At 36.9% G+C, this 13,073-nt stretch overlaps 2 long non-coding RNA genes across 6 annotated transcripts in view; one reads left to right on the top strand and one right to left on the bottom strand.

Moving 5' to 3' along the window:
- Positions 1-375: 375 nt before the first annotated feature.
- Positions 376-13,073, bottom strand: part of LOC144661494 (uncharacterized) — a 61,615-nt gene continuing 48,917 nt past the window's right edge. For 2 of the 5 annotated variants that reach the window (XR_013572291.1, XR_013572290.1), the window contains 2 exons: positions 11,165-11,216; positions 376-2,362 (listed from right to left, as the gene is read on the bottom strand). This is a non-coding gene — a long non-coding RNA (uncharacterized LOC144661494). Of the gene's footprint in view, positions 2,363-11,158; positions 11,217-13,073 lie in introns of all 5 variants that reach the window. The other 3 variants (XR_013572288.1, XR_013572287.1, XR_013572289.1) reach the window with 2 other exon arrangements.
- LOC144661495 (uncharacterized) lies at positions 8,325-9,184 on the top strand. Its single transcript, XR_013572293.1, has 2 exons — positions 8,325-8,878; positions 9,103-9,184. It is a non-coding gene; the product is annotated as an uncharacterized LOC144661495 (long non-coding RNA).

The following is a 13,073-nucleotide window of genomic DNA, read 5'->3' on the forward strand; positions in this document are numbered from 1 at the left end:
TGTAGGAAATTGTGACCTAAAAGTCGAGAAAAGTTGCACACGAAAAACAAACCTCATTTAAAAAGGGCCTGGCAGGGAAAATTTCGTTGTCAACTGGAGTTCGACACTAGCAACTGTTCAAAAGTCTTACTGAGGAAGCGTTTTAACCCCGGTTACCAGAGGCAAAACGACGTGTTAACATTTGAGCCGAGAAAATATTTTTTGAAGAGGGAAGTAGCCGACTATTTTGATTTGTATCTATGAGGATGTTTAGGGTTATAAATAATAAAGTTACTTAGACGGTAATTTCTATTACCCTCGGATGATCTCTGAGCATTGAGCGCTGTATGGCAAAACTATAATATGCGCTACACGCAAAGCAAATTCAGGACCCAGCAGATTTCACAATTTTAATTTTAGGTTTCACCATCTTGCAGATTATACATTACCATGTTTCACGTTTATACAAACTAAAAATTTCAGCCCACTTTTTTCCGTTCGTGAGAAATATAATCACAATATATTTCTGTTGTAGAGTATTTTGATCTTTTGTTTCTCAGCAAAACGTATCAACCATACAAATTATGCTTCCTGACAAATTACCAGTTATCGTTTTCTCAGTAACTATTTATGCGTACCCCCAAAATACTAAACCAAATTGAATTTTAATGATCGTTCATACCTGACACCGACTCCTACAACTCGATCGAATGGCTATACATTTACAATCACATTTCGGTCACGTGAATTTTAGAGTAAATTTCATTGGCTTACAGCTTTCTTTCGTGCCGGATACCTCAGACCTAGATATGTAATAAAGCAATAACCTTTCAGTTGATAAATTCTGTCACTGCCCATTTTGAAACATGTCAAAGCAAAGAAGAGAAACAGGAATCACCAACACTAGTTAAGGTTTCCATTTGTCAAACGTTGGCAAACCACTTCGGTACGTCCAGAAATGTGATCATGAAATTTAATTGGTTTAAAACCTTCTTGGGCACCAGATGCATCAAGCTTTGTTTGAAAAAAAAATAACTTTTTGTCAGTGACAGTTCCTGTCTCAACCTATTGCGAAACATGCATACATGAAAATTATAAAACATCAGAACTATCAGATCATAGAGCAGGCAGATTTTTTTTTCAATATATGGCTTTGTAGCGTTTTTCACAACCGAGTTATTGCGTTCGACGGAGGAGATCATATACTATTCGATGCCATTCTGGTTTGATGCTATTTTGGACTGACTGGCACAGATGGCCTCGATCTCATGTGAGAAGACATTAGAAAGCAATTAATTGCGTCACAGCAACGCCAGAAATGACATTGAGCCGCAAAGACAGCGCGCGCAAAAAAAAAAGTTTCCATTATTTGTAATAACAACGTCAAAGGTAATTAACGCCGAAGGTATAAATAGGGCAACGAACGATTCGATAATTGAGTGTAACCTTTGTAAGGTTTCAACAGTTTGAGCAATGTCGTTTGATTTTCTGCATGGCCTTTTGATTTTGGTTTGCACATCACAAACAAACCTCAACTATCAAGAGAAATGAAAACATAAGATCATACTTGCCACTCCTTGCAACCCATTACCTCCAGCTTTCACTCAACTCCCCCTCCTTTATCACCTCTCCCTTCCGAACACACTTCCCTAATTTCCAATTAATTCTAGTTACGGAAATAATTTTTGAGAAAATTACAGTACGCGACTGCCATGTTAGGCACCTTCTTTGGGGCAAATATGACGGCCATATAATTGTACCATCAGTAAAACAGATTCTAAATTAATATTATTCGCTTCTCACTTAAAATCATTTTAGATATCACTTCTAAATTATAATCACGTCTGAAAATTGAAAAATGCGGTAAAAATATCCGTTTTGTGATAGCTAAGAAACACGGTCATCCGGGACATCAGAAATTTCAAAAAGCTTGATCTCCAAAACGAAGCACTGAATCGATACCAAAAATTTAGCAAATTATGTTCCTTATGTCTAGAATATGTAAAAAAATAACTTTTCGTGAGTAAACAATTAGGTTTTATCATTTTGACGGCGTCAGATTAAAACCACCAATTCCCAATTTGGTCATGATTATTGCGATTAGCAACGAGTAATAGATCAGAAACATTTTCAGTTATGGATGAGCCATTGATGTCCTGCGCATTTTCCCAACGTGTATAGGTGAAACAGAAAACTTGACATGAATGGGAAACCTTTCAAACATTTTTTCGTTAATGTTACCATCTTCAAGTCAATATGATATGGTAACCTGCCATGGATAGCGTCCCATCCAAGCAGAGTAGCAATACTCCTCGACAGGTAATTGGCCTTCAACGCAAGATGGCTGCCGGTCGAAACACGGAGTGGCGGAAATTAATCCAGCCTAGAAAAAATAAAATAAGAGAATTTGCGTCATATTTAAACCATGAAAATACGTTCCCAATTGTTGAGCACTGTTCTAGCAGTACTCTAAGGTTTCGCAGCCCCTACTAACAACTGGAAAATAAATGAACTTTAACTATGTCAACGCCTTACAATCTATACGCAGCTCATAATAGGATGCATGGATTTGTCATGCAAATATATCCAGACAGTGCATGCATCTGGATCAACAGCCGTTTTCTTATACCAAACAGTAGACTGAATTGCACATAGGGGAATAGGGGGGTGCACTCCTCACAAAGGATTTTTTTATGGTGAAAACGAATTTTCCATCAAGAAAAAGCTGAAAAAGTGAAAATCAAATCAATTCCTAGTTTAAGCCGTTAGAAAGGGGAAACTCAAGTGCTCAAGTGGAACAACACGCCCCCTAATGGCTGATATAGACTCCCCTCCCTTCGTTGGGGTTGATGCGGTTTGAGATATGCACCTGCCGCAATGCATTCGCCCTTCGCGCGACTTGCAAGGTAGTAAAACACCACAGGCAGATAAGGAAAGGAACCCAGTTGACGTAAGTACATGTAGAAGCGTTACAAATAAAACCTGAATTTCTTTAAAAGGCTTCTTACATCAACCAAAAATATATTACTGCTAACGTATTTTGCTTAACCGGTTGCAAATCTTGATGTTTGCGTTTACACCGCTACACTTAACATTCGATCGCCGTCGTTTGCGTTTGGCCTTTGTGAAAAAAACTCTTTTTAAGCAAACCAGTATTAGTTATAATATCATTATAAAGCTTTATTATAGTAAAAATTCGTTCAACCACCGATCGTCATTTTGATAGGACTATTTCTAACATTTTAACTTTAAAAAATTTCGATACGTGTAGTGACTGTATGGTGCTACCTGCAAAAAAAGGTAAAAATCATTGGGCCAACTTTCATAGAAATCCGTAAAAAAAATCATGATTAATATTTTGTCCGAAAAACGGGCACTCAAAGATAACGAAGTGAGCCATAATTTCGTCCCTCTTATGTCAATTTCATTTTGCGATAGATACGCAAGATATTGCTTCATTGTGGCGCAAGGACCTCTTTTAATAATGACCACTGGCAAATACTCGCCCTTTTCCCTTCATGACAATTATCCCCGAGAAAAAAAACCTTGGGAAAACTGTAATTATTTTAAAAAATCGACTTGGACATATTATAACCCCAACCCTAAAAGCCTGCTAACATCAACAATGTATAAGCAAAAAAAATGAAGTAATTGTTTTACAAGTGTTATAACAATGATTAAAAGTGATAGTTCTCTATATGGTATGACTTCTGCTAATGATCTGAAATCTGATTTGAAAAATAAAAACGACTTTGCTGAATTTTTTGTAGCGGATCACTGGAATTTTGTTTACTTCTTGGTATCCGATATTTACTTCACTTACGGTTTATGAGTCGGTAATATCAAAAGAAAACGGTTCATAATTATGTTTACAACTAAAATTAGAATTTTAATTTCGTTTCTTTGCACAAGTAGTATCTTTATTAAAGTCACAAAGGAACTGTTGCTTGTTGTAAAACGGGCTTCGTATATTACATCTGAGGGTAAAACCTTAACTAGAAACGTCTCTCCGGCAAAAAAATTAGGCTTGTTGTTAAAATATTAATGCTGCCTAACCCCCTAAAAATATTACTTTGTTAAAGGAAAAATATGTATTCAAATCGAAAGGGGTTTGTAGTGCTAAAACTGTTAAACAAACCTCAATATACAAAGAACTAATTAAGGAAGGAGCAAGGAAAATTAAAATAAATGACAGCTAAAGATTTTTCGACGCAATTGTCACGTCAAATATGAGGATTGTTTCCTAAATATAGAAAACTGCAATAATTCAACATATATTATAATTATTCGTTATTTAATTACAATCGAATTTACCCTGACCAATCTTTCTACGACTACGCGTATTTGCAATATTAAAATTCCACTTGAAAACAATAAAGGAGAAACAAATAATTCGAGTAATCACTTCTAAATGTAGAAAAATCGAAATTAATTTTACAACGTAGTTTCCTGGCTGGAATCGCTACATCTCTCGTAAATGTTTTCAATTCCAAAAAAAACAGTGAAATTCAAGCGAATTAGTAATCATTGTGTGTTCGTTGCAACCAAAAAAAAATTAGATGGTAGAAGAAAAGAGAAAATGGCAATTAATTGCAGCTGTCTGCCTTATTTTAAACGTTTGACACTTTTAATAAGTCAGGAAATTAAATTGGGCAAAAATATAGACCAAATACAATTATTCTCGCTTCGCTATTGGTCGAGTTAAAGCCCTCTGTTTATTTAAACAATTTCCTAGTCAACGTCTGTGATTGGTTAATGGCAATAGTTTTTCTGTGTTTAAAACAGTCGGAGAGCTTAAACAAGCAAAATACACCCTGCCTGCATCAACGAGGTGTTAAATGATTCTTTAACAAGCGCTTGGGTAATAACCAGACTCTCTTGTTTATGAATCGACACTTACCAGATTGTGTCTTGGCCGTACATACTTAATCCGCAAGACATAACAATTCAGTTCGAATAATTCTGTCTGTCTGTAAAGCGTAGCAAACAAGGCATTTATTTTGTCCACTGAAGGCGACAAAGTTGTGGCGTAAACAGGTGGACGTTGTCGTAGAGGTATTCACAGCTCGACCGAAGCAATTGAATGCTAAAATAATATTCGGGCAATGCTTTGCGATTGCAACATTTCTTAAATCCAATTTTCACTACCTGTTGCAGTTTGAGTTGCGTAAAGAAACAAATGCAGAAATTGCGCTGATAACACCACTGTTTTCTCGCCAGGAATACTGTAATTGGCCATATCACAGATATCATTTGACTCGAGACCAATATCAGTCTGCAAAGAAATTGCCTGGGTGACAAGTCAAGAGAGGAGCCAACAGAAAACCAAGGTACGTTTGAGACTGTTAGTCTGTGAGAGACTATTTTAACTCAAATCTCAACGCAGCTCAAATAGTGACTTCGTAATCTGGAATGTGCATGGTACCAAAACAATGTTTGAGTGTCGTGTATTGCCATACAAACAATTTTAACCCAAGCAGATTATTTTAAATGCGATGATAAATGCTATTGAATGAACTGTCCTTCGTTTTGGCGGGGATATCGCTAAGTGAACGCAAGAATGAAATTCAGAATAGAAATCCAACGCTCACTTTAACTCTTAAAAAGGACGCCGCCGCTTGGATATAGATTTAATCATCCATCAGTTTTAATTACGAAAACCGATTCTGATACTTAAAATAACAAGGTTTTTATAGTAAGCTTTCTATCTTTTGCCTTTAAAGTCATGTAACAAATCATATTTAGTCATATCCAAACATATATCAATATAGCAAAGTTAACCTACACAGTGTCAAGTAGATATATGAGCCTATCAATTTCAGTTATTTTGCAGCAAAGTCTGATTCCTATTACCTTATTTTTTATTCATCTCACTCATTAACAATATGTTGTCGCAGTTTCTGTAGATCAAATATTTTTTTTTAACGAATAGTAAAATAATGCATGGACTTATACAATTGATATATATGGAAGTAATTTATAGTGCCAGCCAACTTATGCGAATATGAAATGTCAAAAGTCTTCGTTTGAACAGCTGTATCAGGTGGGCAGGAATAGCCAAACAGGATACACTACATTCATTCAAATCATTCTATCGGTAATGACCTGAATTCGTTTGCGCATGCTGGGGCCAGACGCCGTTGTATAGAAGCGGTGCGGGCGCACGTAAAGGGCTTGCATACATTGGTCACTGACATAGTTACCTTCGACGGTGCAGTTTTACAATTAACACCGCCAAACAATAGTGGAAAGCCAATGTGCTAATTTGCGGTCGGAAAATTTTGCTACTAAAATGAAACATGGATAGGTAGATATTTAGTATGCATTTAAGCAGGTTACAGAAAAGAAAACAGATCACAGTTAGTACACCAAACAAAATGAAACATAAAGAAAAAATCTCGATGATTTATGCAGAATGCAAATGGAACAAAGATGAGAAATGTCTGAGCACACCGAAACCACAGGCACGACCCAGGGCCACACGAACGACACGACACCGCGGAACGCCAAAGCCGAACAAAACCGGGACGGCGACACGAGAAGAGACGAACCACGAGACACCACAGAACAACACAAAAACACCGAAAGGGAAACGCAGACAGCAGGAAGCCGACAGGGCACGCCGAAAACCCGGGCAGGCAACCAAACGAACGAAGCGCGGACACGGGAAAAAACCAACCATCACAATAGTGCATTCTGCACTAAAAACAACAAAAAGCAAATGCATATTGTTTCAAATGTTATTTTAACTTTGAGATGGCTGGTACAATTTTCTAAATACGAAATATGTATACAAAAGACGGAACAGCATATTACGTCTTTTCATATTGTTTTTAAATGTTAACTTTTTTATTATTATTATTTATTGAAATGGCTGGTAAAATGCTAATCCAGACCATTTTAACATCTTATATCCATTTATATCCGGCAATTTCGCCTTAACATAAAACAATTAAAATATCAATACATTCTCAGGGCTCCGCGCTCTGCAGCAAAGGGCTTCAATCAGCAAAACGATGGGGCTTCAGGCTCCACGGCGAAAAATGTAGAGCTCTCTAACTGCGAGTCAGCCGGTTTTTTCGGCAAAAAGGCTGATAACACCAGGGGCTTAAACAAAAGCCTAACTATTTACCACTTATAACCCAAGCATTCAATAACAATGAAACAATGAAAGGTCCAAACATCTATAGCAAATATTAAGTTATTTTTAAAAGGGGTTTGGGAGAAAATGACAAAAACCCATCTGTTTCACTACAACAAGAACACACTGTGCCACATATCTGTCAGAATCAGGACAGAATTTTAATTAAAGAACTTGCACTATAAAGAGAAAATCGACGACACAAAGAAAAAAAAAAAAAAGAACGTTTTACTGCTGTGAATGTTTTAAGGTTAAAGTAAATTAAAAGTGAATCATCAGCGAAGTTTTGAAGCGAAGGAAAGGGTTAATTAAAAACTACGAGTATGTTCCAGACAGAAATGTTTACAAATGACACGAGAATGTCTCGACGACATACTGACAACTGAAGATATTTCTAATATACTGTCAACCGACAAATGACCATTAAAGTTTCTGTTTAAATTAATACCCTGACCATGCAACAAAGCACTGTCGGTTTTACAAGCAAAACGCTCACAAACAGGTTTATTCTCCGAATAACCTACGAATGCAGCCGCCTTTATCCCTCGAATGCCCACCCCAGTCGGGTATTTACTAGGTAGGGAAAGTGCTATTCGAGAATTTATTTAAGTCGTAATGATTTTCGCCTTGATGTTTTTTTATTCGGCGTAATGATAAATATTTCATAATTTCCAATTAACAGTAATTCGTAGACACTTTTGGGCAAGTTAAGTTTCAAAGCTTTCGGTGGCGGAAATAGAAAACATGTATTTGATATCAAGGTTGCTAGCGACAAAAAAAACGACAAAGCTTAAAACGAAAACGTCGCTGTAGACCATTGTAAGCATTGAGACCAAGTAGGGTGCTCCTTAAAGGTTGTGATTAAAATCGTATTATTATGACCCCCCCCCCCCCCCCCTGGTATAGAATGCTTTGGGGCACTGCAGGTTATTTCATATCTTTCAGATCATTTAATCTGGTTGCCCCTTAAATTTTTGGACTCTCATACGGACATCTGGGCATAAATAAAGGCCTTTTGAGAGTTAAGTGTTTTGATTGAGTCTCCGAGGGGTTAAGGACACAACAGCAGAATTTGATGACCGAAACAGCGAACTTTTAAACTAACTATCTATTCTATAGGGCTTTCCACTTTAATAAGGACACTGAATTTACATAAATTCACTCTCTTCTTCTTCATTTACCGCGCGCGTATATACAGAGACTACAGACACTCCGTCTGAAATACGTGAATTGGCTGTATAAGTAAATTACGTACAGGAAGCGTTCTTTTATTTCAGAAAAGGATAGAAGTCAGTGAAACTGATATATAATTGAGATAATATGATTTTACAATGCACGCCTAAGACTGAAGATTATCCGTAATTTTTTCCGCACTTACCTGACACGGAGTTCGTGTTTTTCTCTCAATCCAAGGTTAAGTAAATTCACTGTCTATAAAACCGAAGTTCGTCTATAGATAGGGAGGGCGGTTTATGTAAACGGCGTCAATTGTTATCTCGATCGGAAAAGATAAAATTTCTATCACTTTGTGATCGTAATCTCTGGAACTGCAGAAACATAAACACAATTCACTTACAGCAGTTCAAAGATCTGTAGAAGCTCACGTACCCAGGCGCATTTTTTATAGCTGGCGTTTGAGGAGCGCAGGCAAATCGTGTGCCATCGTTAAACGTTCGTAATTGTTAGCGATCTTTTTCAATCTCTTTGAGGAGCGAACTGAAAGCTGAAGTCAAGTAGCCTTAAGTGACCAGATTACATGTAAGCAGTGCTAAGCAATCTTTAGACCACGATTTTAACCAGCACTTTAATAAGAGTTAATAGGGTACTTTTACTGAATATTCATCGTTCTGTTTTCTAATCAAGTTCCCTGAAGGCTAACGTATTCCCTGAGCCATTTGTATCATGGTTATTACACGGGTTATAAGTGAAATAAAATCACTTAGTTATCAACAGTCTCTCTCTGTATCTCTCTGTCATCGCAGGTTTGTAAAAGGTTCACTTGCAGCGGAGAGAAAGTTCACCTCAAAGAGCAAAGCTTGGTACCTCAAAGAAGACATCGTAAGGTAAGCTTATTCGTGGCAACATGCTCTGCTATGCTCACAGGAAATTTTGCGTTAATCAGTTATCATGCTCTACTATAGCCAGCGGGGCAGATCTTGTCGAGAGTCTTTCTTCATTTATGTTTTTACCATTCTCGCGTGTTTGGCCTTAGCGCTACATGGCTTCACTACTGCTACACACGAGCTAGTCCTAAAGCAAGGTCGTGACTAAGTGTTTATTTTTTGCAGTTAATTTAATTGCCGACACTTTAAGAACAATGTGGCGGACCTTTTTTAGACCGCGAGTACAAGTCTCATTTTCCGGCCCTTTTTAATCGGAGATAAGTGACGCAAGACGAAATAAAAGAGGTTTGGGTGCATGCTTATTGTTTTGATACAAACCTTTTCCCCGATTGAAGAATGTCTGTTAGGATACTGCTCGAGTTAAATGTAGTTAATGACGTAGCAATTTTAGTTTAATCTTGAACTTAAAAGTGATACTATTTCATTAGCATAATAGACTTCATAAACAGACATGAATCTCGAATGTTTATACTGTAACAAATACTTTTGTGATTTCGTTTAACAAATTCCGGCTTAAGATCAAGTAAAAAGCTCTTAAAAGTCTCTAAAAGGTACAAAATGTAAAAGCCCTGCTTTGCGATAAAACGGACGTTTTTAAAATTGTCGCCACTTTGTATTGAATTGCAGGGCCCCCGGCTCTTATCAGCAAGATGACGTCAAAAACTGCATCTAGCATGTGAAAATATATCAAACAAGAAGAACAAAACTTCAGAATTGAGTAAATCCGAGCCTCACGAAGGGTTTATAATTCCATCGATAGTCATCCTCACTTACAAAATGTGTCCTTGTCATTTCTCCAGTACTCTTCCACAAAAACAAACCCTTGTTGTGGCGACTATTGTCGAATTGTCGGATTTACAATGACCAAGTCATACTTTAAACTTCTCGAAATCGTGTTAGTGCTGAAATGGCGCGTTTAGAAGCAAGAGGAATAGACGACTTTATAAGATATAAGGTCATCCTGGGATCGTAAATTTGGATTTCTCCAACAAAACATAATTTTTTTTACAACCAAAATGACCCCGTTTGTTTCATCAAAAAATAATGTGTTCTATATAGTTTGTGTTTATTAGGGTCGGTTAGGTTTTCAGTTGCATTTAAACCATTGGGAAGAGGCAGCATCTTGAAGTAATTAGATATAAAGACGTGCTGTAAGAAACGTCTAGTCTTCAGTTGCTTGCGGCTTCACGCTTATAATGGATCTGTAATTATATTTGATGATGCACAAGGCTATCTCCGTGGATTATCTATTATACGCGGCTGAAATGTTTGTTGCCATGGCCATATGCACGTGCAATATAAACACAGTATTTTGTTACTGTCTTAAGAAACTTAATTTTTGTAAAATAGTAAAAGTGCTAGCAACAGGACAATGAGGGGCTCTACTGTGAATTTTCCTCCCGCAATATGACGGATTTCCCACCAAGTGTTTTATCTGCTTCCCGGATCGACTCTTATCAATTTCTAAACAAACCGGGATAAGAAAAGTTACAAGGTCACAGAGTGTGCGATAATTTTACATTTTCTGCAAAACAGTTCGTGTTTCGAGCCCAAAATCAAACCAGCAAGAATCGGTGAAAAGCAGAATCGTTCATGTACGTCTGAAAAACATCACAAAGCCAAACCTGTTTATTCATGGAGTTTATGAAATAATTGAAACTTACCCTCTGGGTAGAAAAAAAAATCTTGCCTAGGTCGCAGAAGTACCCAAACCCAGATTTAGATATTTAATATACGAAACGTATTTTATAATAGTTCAAGATGAGACACAAAATTGCAAAATGGTCCTCCCCCGTCGATTACGCTATACATTGGTTTAGCTCTAGCTTGGCTCGAATTCCGCCGCCTTTTCCCGAACGGCAGCTGATAATCGAGACTAGTTTAGCTCAACAGTACAAGATTACGCTCAAGTTACCTTCACCTTCAATTTATTCAAACATTTCCTCTCACTGTCCATACATAAGCATTGAAATCTAAAACGAAAACAATGAACATAAAAACTGTTTACTTCTCTGAAATTTTTTTATCTCTTCTCCTATTCTCTAAATAAAAATTGTTTTAAATAATCAAAACATTTTGTTAAGTTGTCGACAGGGTGTCCAGGTTAAAGACACCGACATTTTGACAAGTTCCGCTGCCCTTAGGCAAACACTTCTACTAATGTTGCAGACAGATAAACAGATATAAACAGACAATTTCAGAAGCAAGGTCTAATAGCCCATTTCACCTTTTTTCCAAGTAAGTATATGTAGAGTTCTAAAACATAATTTGAAAAAAAAATCACGACACAATACAAAATAAAACTACTTTAATACAATACGTTGTTTCAACACAAACGTAAACTTAAAATGTCAGTGCTAGATATTCAGTCAATGTTGTTCCTTTTAATTTTATCTTTTCGTCTGCAGACTATTTTAAAATTCATTTGCTTGCACGAACGACGAAATAAAACTTCAAAATTGACAAATATTTCAAAACAATAAACCCTGACCAACTTTAAAGCCAAAACATGATATATTTTATTGTTAACTTATTAAGGAAGGACTTTTTCGGAAATTTGCAAGACGTACACAATACGCCCTCTGAGGGGCTTAATAGACCATGTTTAGTTGGTGTACCGCTTTGGTATACCGACATGATGGCCGTATAACAACTAATACTAAAAGCAAACATTTAGCAAAGCATTACTTGCGTCATTAAACAAAGCACGCACTATTGCTTTATTCAGTGGCAAGTGTGAGATAGAGGGCGCCCACCATAAATAAAAAAAAATAGAAAACTGTCCACCACCTATGTTTTCACAGCTTGACGCGAGCATAAGAGATCGTTTGGGAAGAAGTCTCTTTGAGTTCTGCCGCCAAACGTACTGACTTGAGTGTTCCCATTAGGTTATGTAAATACAAATTAAAGCCAGAAATGTAACATGGCCGTTGACGTCATAGCCCTGTTTGTGGAGACTCGCAAAAGAACTAAACAAAAGAAAACTTACATGTGCACCTTACACAGCCGATCTAGCGAATTGATTTGGGAATTTTTTTTTAGCGTGCTATCAATGAAAATATCTTTTCAATTTTGACTGGTAACTCGATTTGACTGACCACATCACCATTTTCGACGTTGATTTGTTTAGCAGAGGTTTTTTGCATACATTTCTGAGGACTACAACCACTGATTCGTTAACGTCAGATAAAGCTCGTAGATACGCACGCGCAATAGCTGCATTTATCTATAAATACCCTCGGTAAATGATGAAATCACTTAACTTCGCGCTGATCTCGAGATTGAACGCTCTTTGCCCAAATGTGTGGAGTTTCATCACAGCAAATCGCAGTGGATCACTGTGTACATCGCTAGCAGAACAAACGGCTTTGCTTTATTGAGTCATTCAAGCTTATGAAGATCAGGCCCGTGAAGTGTGTCTCCTGTATGTAAGTCAATCTATTTATTCCAAATAGTTAGTCTAAAAGCCAAGCAAGGCTTACATCTGCTTATATAAAGAAAGCAAGATTTCACCGCAAGATAACTTCAGACACATTTAAAACTAAAAAACATTAGCAAAAAATGTTAAACATGTTGCTAAACGAAACAATCCAGTAATTTGTTCGAATTAAAAATTTTTGGGAATTGTCAGTCTAAAGCAAAACTTCCCAGTTAAATAAACAACACATTGGTGTTATAAATCTGTTCTTCTTTGCCCACAGTACCTTATCTTCATCTGTAGCGTGGAAAGGTAATTTAAATTTGTAAAACAAAAAAAACATTTACTTATAATCTCGTAGCTATGGCGTTAACCTTTGGCTTACTGCGTCTTTATCCATGACCGACTTTTA

This window comes from Oculina patagonica, chromosome 7 (genome assembly GCF_052425735.1).
Source record: "Oculina patagonica isolate OP01 chromosome 7, crgOcupat, whole genome shotgun sequence".
Classification (NCBI taxonomy): Eukaryota; Metazoa; Cnidaria; class Anthozoa; order Scleractinia; family Oculinidae; genus Oculina; species Oculina patagonica.